We start from the raw sequence: 10,993 nt of genomic DNA, 5'->3' as shown, positions 1-10,993 counted from the left end.
CCATGTAAATATTTATGTAAAATATATTATAATACAGTACTGCATCTTATGTAGAAGAATATAGTACTATAATACTGCCCCCTATGTTCAAGAATATAACTACTATAATAATGCCCTCTATGTGCAAAAATACAACTATTATAAATTTAAAAAAAAGGTTAAGATGGCGCCGGCACACACAGCACAGGGAAGTGAGATCCCTCCTCCTCTCTCCCCCCAGCCGCCGCACGGCCTGCGCCAGCCATATGCAGCGATACCGCAGCCACAGGCTACTCATGAGCAGCAGCAGTCAAATAAAACTCACACTCAGAGAGAGACTGGTGGGAAGTTGAATCTCCACTCTGTGTGCCCTAGCTCACCTGGAAGAAAGTTTCCCACGTTGTCTGAGGCAGCCATGCCACAAAGAAGTGCTGCCTGCAATACCCACCAAGGCCAGCATAAGTCTCCAGTCCCCTCATTAACTCCTCCAACGCCAGCCATTGCTGTCTGAAAGATCTGTGAACTGTTGCCCGCATTAGACACAGAACCTCAAGACCTCCCACCCTCTCCCCCTCCATCTCCAGTCGCACAACCACTAGATTACCCTGATGTCAGCCGGGGACCACCTAAGGGGGAGATCACATACACAGCAGTATTGAAGGAAAACCTTGTGTCCCCTTATCGGGGTCTGACGAATTCTCCAACAATCTCTAAGGAGCAATGGAGGGACCCTCACTTAATGGTCACTCCCACAGCATCCCCACACCAGGCAAAGAGTTGATGTGTTAGAAGATGATCATAATACAGGCGGTCCCCTACTTAAGGACACCCGACTTACAGACAACCCATAGTTACAGACAGACCCCTCTGACCTCTGGTGAAGCTTTCTGAATGCTTTACTATAGTCCCAGACTGCAATAATCGGCTGTAGAGTTTCTGTAATGAAAATTTATTGATAATCCTTGTTCCATTACAGCAAAAAATGTTTAAACTCCAATTTTCACTAGGGCCAATTTTTTTTTTGTCTGGCTCTACAATTATAAAGTATACAGTTTCGACTTACATACAAATTCAACTTAAGAACAAACCTCCAGACCCTATCTTGTACGTAACCCGGGGACTGCCTGTACAGCCAAAACGGTGTTGTCAACTCTACAACAACAGATGTCAGCACAGGCCTCAACCATCAGAGACCAGAGACGCCACATAGAAGACACATCAGGGTTCGAGGTATCCCAGAACAGCAAGGTGAGGAAGATGTACAAGGGTACCTGCAGCAACTAATTAACACAATATTAGACAGACCAGTGGATACCATAATTATGATGGACTGAGCTCATAGAGCCCTTCAGCAACGTTGCGCCTTGAGACCCTTTCTCGATCTGTTAAGAGACCAGGGCATACCCTACCGGTGGGGTTTTCCCTTCAGTTTAACAGCAAGAAAAAAAGGACGCTCAGCTACTCTACGCTTCCCGTAGGAATTATCCACTGTGATACTTTTCAGCTTACTCCTCCCGACCTGCCTGACTGGCCCCAACAACCTATCCCGATGGACCTGCCCTCTCCTTGCCAACGAGTTCATCCACCGAAGAAGCGACAAAGAACTCTAGATTTTTTTTTTTTTTTTTTTAGGCCTGAAAAATCAAGCTTTATTCCATTATATATACAAATTAACACATTTTCCATCACTATACCATAAAAAACAGCCCTGAACCCCTAACATGCATCTCTAGTCCAAATTATTTTCAACATTTGTACAGTTATTAAAAATACATACCATCGCTCGTACAATACAGGAAAGTTACATTACCAAAATAAAAACAGTATTAAATTACATATACTAACTACCACAGTGCAAAATACATAAATAACTTTATCAAAGTGCCAAATGCAGAAGTAGATGGTATAAGGAAATACCGTTCATAAACATGTTTGAGCCACCCCTATACAGATAATACATCAATGAGGGTAAGACCATTAATGACTACTTCAAAGTGACAAGTGCCTAGTGCAAAGAAAGATGATATAACAATTAATACACGGGTTTAAACCATCCTTATATATATATATACCTGGCTTTAAAGTGAAGCACTATAAAAAAAAAAATTACACAAGTGATTATAACAAAGTCGCATGTGCCTAGAATATCAATACTTGGTATGAGATAGAAGTTAGAATCCTTAATAAGCATGTTTTACCCGTCCTACTGTATAAACAGAGCTTTGGAATAAAGACACATCAAAAAGTATACAAATAACTGTATCAGAATAAGAGATGCACATTTTTGGACAGGCCCCAAATATCTGCAAGGCTTTGAAATAAAACCTTCAACAATGTGTCCCAAGACAAACATTATTTTCCTCCTTTTTCCCCTTTTTCTTTTTTTTTTCTTTTCCCCCCTTTTTCTTCCCTTCCTCCCCCCCCCCTCCCCCTTTCCCCTTTCCTCCTTCCCCGTTACATGAGCAGGAAACTCGTATCAAACTATATAATGAAGAAAAAAAAAAAAAAAACTCTCGTGCCTCTCCTCTCACTTCCAACCAGCCCTTTTATCTAACCTGCTTCTTCCATCTGCTCCATTTATTTTCATACTCCTCTACCCGACCCTTTGCTCTTGCCTATCCCGTTTCTATATCTGACACTCTATTTACTTAATTTTCCCACATATTAACTGTTGGAACACTTTCGGATATCCACATCTTAAGAATAATTTTCCTGGCCAGGAATAACATTTGAGATAGTAATTTTTTTTCCTTATTTGATATCTTAATTTTCTTAATATAGCCCAATATTCCTACCCAAGCATCTAGCTGTATCTCTATCCCTATTATCCTACTCATTTTTGCAAAAACAGCCACCCAGTAGCGGTGAAGTTTCGGGCATCTCCAAAAGAGGTGCACCCAATCTGCTCCATCGTTCCCACACTTTACACAGTTGTCATTGTGCCTGTACCCCACCTTATTTAACCACTTTGGGGTTCTGTGCAACCTGTTAATAATAAAAAATTGTGAAATTCTATGTGAACCATTATTGGATACCCGTGTAAAATTCCTTAGGATATACTCCCATATTTCTTCACCCTCTACATGATTTCCCAAATCCTGTTCCCACCCCTGTATACATTTAAACTTTACCTTTTGCGTGTTTTCGTGACTTAGCAAATTATAAATAACAGCTAATTTTTTTTTCCTTACCAATTCGTTAAATTTCCCCGAGCACCGAATAGTGCATTTGTGCTTCGATTTTTGAAAAAACCACCATAATCTGATGTATCTAAATAGGTCCTTATCCCCTAGCTTAAACTCCTTTTTTAATACCTCAAACGTTTTTTTTGTTTCATTTTCAACTAATTGACCCATATACCTTATACCCTTACTTATCCAACCCTTATAGTCCCTTAACTTTTCCCCTTTCACTAATAAATTATCCCAAATAGGGGTAGATTCCAACCAGTCATTATTACCCAAAAATTTTTTTTAACCTTTTCCCAGCTATCAAATGAGGTGGCTAACAACTTAAACCTCTTTATCTCTGGTGTGGGAACTGTCTCCATAATTTCCTCGATCTTTAACTCACGATCTTGAAAATTAAATTGGCTCACAACCCCCCCGTATCAAGTCCTCTGGAGTATCTTTCAAAATGGCTGCCGCCTGAGCGGCCAAAAAATGCAGGTTCCAATCAGGCAGAGCAAGACCTCCTTTTTCTTTTGGTCACTTCAGATAGCTTTTGCCTATACGTGCCTTCCTACCTGCCCAGAAGAAATTGACACATTTTATCCATTATAGCAAATATTCTTCCAGGTATTTTCACTGGTGAGTTCCTGAAGATGTACAGTGCTTGTGGCAAAAACACCATCTTAATCAGGGTAAGTCTCGCTGCATATGATAATTTTAATTTCGCCCATATCTTAACCTTATTTCTCCATTTTCTTAGCAAAGGTACAATGTTCAGTTCTACAAACCTATTCAATGAGTTAGAGACTATGATCCCCAAATACTTAAATGTTTTCTGCCCAGAGATAATTTCCACCGGCAGGTCAGATATAATTTCTACTTTCCCGAGGGGCATTAACATTGATTTTGCCCAATTTATACACAGACCGGACACCCTCCCAAACTTATGAAGAATATCCCTAACCTTGTTTAAGGCTTCAGACGGGTTACCAAGGAAAATTATCATGTCGTCCGCATAAAGGGACGTTTTTAGTTCTCTTTCCCCAAAATTAATACCTCTAATCCCTCCCTCTTTTCGTATCATAACTGTCACTACCTCTTTCACTAGGGAGAAAATAAAAGGGGATAAGGGGCAACCCTGTCTTGTTCCTCTAGCTAAGGGAAACGGGGCGACCTCTCTCCCCCGACACAGACCGCGGCGCTCAGATGTTTATATAAAAGTTGTACCCATCTAATAAATGTCTCTCCAAATCCCATCTTCTCCATCGCCACCCACAAAAAGTCCCATTCTACTCGGTCAAATGCCTTGGTTGCATCGAGGGAGAGGATCGCCCCCCCATCCCTCAGCACCTCTGGGGCTTCCATACAAGAAAACAACTTTCTCAAATTAGTCGTGGTTGTTCTCCCCGCCATAAAGTCACATTGATCTTCAGATACAACCTCCGTTATAACTTCCGTAAGTCTCTTAGCCAGAACCTGTGCTAGGACCTTTACATCCACGTACAAAAGTGAAATGGGTCTATATGCATCAGGGTCAGTTCTATCCTTATCTGGTTTAGGGATTAAAATGATATCTGTCTCATACATTGATAAAGGTAACTCTCCCCTAGTAAAGGCTTGTTCAAATACCCTTAACAATTCCGTCGCTAGAGTTTCCCCGTATCTCTGGTAAATCTCGCCTGGTAGCCCATCCGGGCCTGGAGCTTTATTCCCTGGGAGTATCTTGATCACCCGCTTGTAGTGACAGGGGGGAGTCCGATAGATTCCTACTCTCCTCTTTCAGTACCTCTACTTCCACCCCTCCAAAAAATTCCCATTCCATTCTGAAGTATAAATGTCCCTAAAATATTCCTGGAAAATTTCCAAAATCTCCACTTCCTTATTTAACACAACCCCCCGTTTATTTTTAATGGCTGTTATCATTTGCGTGGAGCCTTTTCCTTTTACTAGGCTTGCCAGGAGTTTGCTGGGTTTTTCACCCTCCATAAACCACATACTCTTACAGATTAATAAGGAACTATACACATTTTGTTCAATGTGCTTCTCATATTCCTCCGTTGCTTTCTCCCAGAGTACCTTGTTCTCTATTGAGGTTACTTTTAAATAGTCCCTTTCTGTTTTTTCAACTTCTTTCTTCAACCCAACCTCCTTTTGACGGAACTTAAATTTACAATCTAATACTTCTTTTGTGTATATTCTTTTTAGAGCCTTTTTACCCCCTTTCCCATTGCTCTAACTTCCCTATATTCCCCTGAGATTTCTTAAATATTTCTTTTAGTTCTAAATCAATTTTCTCCTGGGATCCTCTTCCTTCCTACCTTCAGTTGGACAATCAGTGGGGAATGGTCTGAAAAACCCCTTACACCATATTTGACCTCCTGAATATTATGATACATCCTTTCATTGCCCAGTGCCATGTCAATTCAGGAAAAGCACCCCCAAGATTTAGAATGGCAAGAAAAAACCCTTTTCTCTGGGTACTTTAGTCTCCATAGGTCCATCCACCCCAATTCCTCACACCATTTATTAAGATTGGTCCCCCCGATGTTACCTTGCTTTTATGAGTGCGGGTTCAACCGATCTTTCCCGGGGTCCAATACCCCGTTATAATCTCCTATAAACAGAAATGGTAAGTCACCCAAGTCGTTACTTTGGATTATCTCTTGGATCCTTTCACAGACTCCATACTCAAAAGGTGGTGGAATATAGATAGATGCAATGAGACATTCCAACTCCTGAATTATACAGTGTATAAGCACATACCTCCGTTCTTTATTATTCCATTTCCCGTAACAGGAGAATTTAGTGGTGTTCTTTATCAATATACAAACCCCTCTAGAGTATACTGAGTACCCAGCGGCATAAATTACCCCTATCCATCTTTTATTGAGCCAGTTCGCCTCCTCTACCAGAATATGGGTCTCTTGAAGACACAAAATGTCAGCATTATAACAGGCTAGGGCCCTAAATATTGCCATTCTCTTAACTCTGTCTCTCAATCCCCTCACATTCCATGACACAATTTTAGTCATCTAATCCCTCTTGAATTTGGAGGGGAGAGAAGAGAGGAGAGAAGAGAGGACACAGAGAGAGAGAGAGAAAAAAAAAAAAAACACAACATCCCACCCCCCTTCCATCCCTCCCCCCCTCCCGCACTCTCCCTTATCCCTCTTCCCCCCCCCCCTACTTAGTCCATTGGCTGCTAGAATCTGCAACCTGGACTCCTATTCTAGCATGACTATTTCCCCTTCCTTATATTACACTTATTTTTTCTGCCTCTCTGGTGGGAGATTCATATCCATCCAGTTTTGTACCTCCTCCGGATTATAAAAAAATTGGGTTTTTTCTTTAAAGATCACTCTCAATTTTGCCGGCAATAGAAGTGCATAATAGAAGTGCATCTCCCAACCATTTTTTGAACCATCCCTCGAGAAATGTTATTGTATCCTTCCCCTCTGTACCCTCCGGAAAGCCCAAACATTTGATATTCGCTCTCCTTGATCTGTTTTCCATATCAACCAATCTGTCTTTAATTTGTTTATTATCCTGTTTTAACTCCCTGATCTCTATTTGCTTCTTGCCCATCATTTCTTCCATTCCCTGAGTCTGCTTTTCAACTTTATTCAAGCGTTCCTTTACTTTCTGCATATCCTCTCTAAGGAATGTGATTTCATTTTTTAACCCACCGACTTCTCCTACCAGATCCACAATGGACCTATTGCACGTCTCAATTGCCGCCAGGATTTTATCCACTGCTGATGCTGACAGATTTTCTCCACTCTCCTTTTCCTGACCTTGGTTCGTTTCTATCCCTTCAATAGGCTCCTCACCCCCTCTCTCTTCTGAGTTACTGCTTGCCCCACACCAGCTCTCCATAAGTTTAGTGTCACCTTTTGCCTCACCCTTGAGGTTTTTCCCTCTAGGGGAATCATTTTTAACGGTAAAGGAGCCAGATTTCCGAGCTGCCTCTTTCTGGGGATTACTCCCTTTTGGGGCATTGGCACCTCGCATCATCATACCACACCTGTCATCTACAAATTTAAACGTTTAATATGACCTCCTTTGCAGACCTAGTTCTTACACGATTCCCTATCAAGGTTATCAATTTTGTACAGGAATACTTGAACCCACAGTTCAGCAATAACGTGCCTATAAATGTTTCCAAGTTGCAAGCTACCAAGCCTCTTTTTTTTTTTTCCCAATAAGAACTTTTCTGCAGCAGAATTATTGGACCATAGATAACAGTCTTTACTTTAAACGTATCATACGAACTGAGGCAGCCCAAAAAAATTGTTTCCAAAGTCTATCGTTTAAGTGGACCCAGCAAGTCCATATTGCCAACTGCTATTTTGGGGGCCACATTCCAGCATCTTGTCCGCTTACTATATACAGTACTTAGAGAGAGTGACCCCTCAAAAAGACGTCTTTTCCAAAGTTTTTACCATTTAAGTAAGTATACACACTGTTCCTCAGGCTGACGGCCCAAAGAGCCCATCCTTTTGCCGCATAGTCAAAAAGCAATAGATCACACTGATAATGGCCCAGACTATGAATTTTATATGGCCAACCGTATTGGCCCCAAAGACAATTCCGGGCATGCCCCGCTTGACCCCCACCTCTGGCAACCGTCGGCGTCCCGCCGCTATGTCATCAAGGGCACCTGCCCTCCACGCCACAGCCGCAGGAGACAACCCCCAGCGGGGGCCTTGCTTTTAGACAGCCCGGCAAAAAATACCGTTCTCATGCATTATATGCACTCACGTGACCTATGGCAAAATATGAGGATGGATTGCTCCGTGCTCCAGTGTGTAGTATTTGATGGTATTTCCTGATCCACTTGAACAATGGCCGGGACTTTACTCCCACGCTGCTGTCCTGGAGTCACTCCGTGTCATTTGCCAGCACTAACGATTCACCAGTTACGGACTCTCACCTCTCACATGGGAACACGTCCAGACACCACCGATGTGCGCACTGGCTCCAATGAAGGCTGCCGGGTTTCCTCTCACGACTCCGGCTTCCCTCAGATGAACGGGACTCGTCAGACCTAACGGCTCCCCACGGCGGTCCGCCACACTACTCCTTCCACACCGCTACTCTCAGGCTTTCAGCGACCCGGCAGACACATGTCCGAGCAGCTCCCACCATCATGAAAGGAAGGGGGTGTGGCCCGCGGCACACAACTTCCGCTACGCCGCTCTCATGCTCCCCCACAACCCGAACTCTAGATTCTGACAACAGATCTTCGACTAGACGATGAGTATTGCTGTTGGCCCCCTTGGCCTTTTCGGTTTCTAAATTACTAATTAGACCGCCGCTGTGATCCATCCATCTTCCGCCCCTCTCAAACCCTACCCCCTCCCTTCCCATCTGGATATGGACTGGTTGCAAGCCAGAACTTCTGTGCTAGTCAATTGTGTGCTTTACATTACCAAGCCCCTGTGACCAACACACATGGACCCTACATAGAAGCTCTGGGACGTGGTCATAAGTCTTAACGGTGGATAAGTGCATGATTTCCCCCCACAGTAAATCTTCCTGAATGCCTTCGCTCCCTTTTTATGGAGCTGATGCTCTTGGAGAAGAAGTGGACCGCATCATGGAACCTTTACAAGGATACCAGCTATAAGCTAACCTCGCTATTTCAAACTGCCTTTTTTTTCATTACGGTTTTTGGTTTATGTGCTTTATATTGTTTAACCTGTTAACCCATGGATCACTATTTAGGATGTCCTCTGAAAGTCTTAAATTTATGGAGGGAACAGTATGCTGCCGGGCTCCCCTGGAGGCCCTCAGGCAGATTTTCTGTCAGCCATGCAAATTTCCTCTATAGACAAATTGTTGACATGCATAGATCATGGTTAGATTTTTTTCACTACTAAAGGTCTAAACTCTGATGTTAAAAGAAGGCTTATATAGAAGGAACTGCATCAGGCTGGAGCAGACATTGCATTCCTCCAAGAGACACATTATACAGGGTCTTTTCTTAACACTGTTATCTAACAGCATTCCTAGCAAATGTCCCAACTAAAAAGGCGGGAATGGCTATTCTCATATCCCGGCATTGCTTATTCCAACTAGCTGGGGTGGAAGCGGATCATAATATCGTAGTATAAGGCTGGAAAAAGACACAAGTCCATCAAGTCCAACTTTTAAGAATTAAATAAATTTTTTATCCCCATAACCCGTGATATTTTTTCTCTCCAGAAAGGTATCCAGGCCTCTCTTGAACATGTACATAGAAGTCCGCCATAACAACCTCCTGCGGCAGAGAGTTCCATAGTCTCACTGCTCTTACAGTAAAGAACCTTTGTCTATGTTGATGGTAGAACTGCTTCTCCTCTAGGCATAGGAGATGCCTCCTTGTCCTGGTCACAGGCCAAGGTATAAAAGATCTTTGGAGAGATCCTTGTAGTTGCAACTACTTTATTTTGCACTGTTTGTGCTCCTACAGTTAGCTCTGATTGGGAAAGGGATTGCATAATGTTAAGTATACATTATTAATGATTATGCTGTGCTTCCCCATATAGCAAATCATTTACCTTCTGTGTACCCATTACCTGGTCTGTTCATTTTTTGTCTCTCTCTTTTTATACATTAAGACATTATGTAATCAATAAAGGCTTTCTATTTATTTCCAATATAGTGAATGGTGTATTTTTATCCCTCTTTGCTCTAGTTTGTTGCTATGCATTTATATCCTGGCTTCTCTTAATTCTGGCTTCTCTGGCATTTTTTGTTAGTGTATATGAGTCGGCTATTTATGACCCCTGTTACCACTGTTATACAGTAGAAAACTTCTTTTGCTTGGATAATTCATGCAGAACCCGGGGGTGTATGCCATCTGGCGGTACCTCTGCCTGGGTTAAACTGTTGACATTCCAAAAAGAATTTACATAATTCCTCATCGTGTCCTCCACCAGGGGATTTTGCAGGGTAAAAACAGTTGAGAAGACGATATTCAGTAGATTGGCCCTTTCCTCATCTCCTTCCACCATGACCCCCATGTTATTCTTTAGAGGGCCCACACACTCTGTTTTTATTTTATTTTCATTCATATACTTGAAAAATAATTTGGGATTAGTTTTGCTCTCCCAGGCAATTTTTCTCTCAGTCTCTATTTTTGTGGCCGTTATCTGCTTTTTACAGGATTTATTTTTCTCTCTATAATCCTGTAATGCCTCGTAGCTACCATCATGTTTTAACACCTAAACATCTTATCTTTCTCGCTCATTGCTTTCCTTACAAAACTAGTTAGCCACACTGGCTTTTTCTTGTTCTTCTTATTCTTTTTTCCATATGGCATGGTTTTCTCACAGGCCTTTTTTAGAATATTTGTCAAAAAGTACCATTTTTTGGGGGGGTTTGTCTCTGAGATCATTGGGGCAGATTTATCAAGCTGTCTGAAAGTCAGAATACTCCTAGTTGCCCATGGCAACCAATTGCAGCTCAGCTTTCATTTTACCAGTGCTCATGAATATTTTAAAGGGGAGCTGTGATTGGTTGCCGTGGGCAAATAGAAATATTCTGACTTTCAGACAGCTTGATAAATCTGCCCCATTGTCCCAGTTTACATCTATAAGGTCTTCACTAAGTTGCAGAAAATTTGCCCTCCAGAAGTTTAAAACCGCGGTTTAAAACACTAACTAAAATAAGCTCCGGCACCAGCTCACCCTGAGCTGGTGCCCGGTATTGCCATCGGAAACCTGCCACTTCAAGTGGTAGGTTTCCTTTAAGTGATAAGTTTTGCATTTCGTTCTGAAAAAAAGTGAAAATTTGGCAAAAGTTTGTAAAAATTCTTCATTTTCCAAGTTTGAAATTTTCTGGTTTCCAGACAAGATGTA

This window comes from Engystomops pustulosus, chromosome 1 (assembly GCF_040894005.1).
Source record: "Engystomops pustulosus chromosome 1, aEngPut4.maternal, whole genome shotgun sequence".
Taxonomy (NCBI): domain Eukaryota; kingdom Metazoa; phylum Chordata; class Amphibia; order Anura; family Leptodactylidae; genus Engystomops; species Engystomops pustulosus.
Note: the sequence above shows the minus strand (reverse complement) of the source record.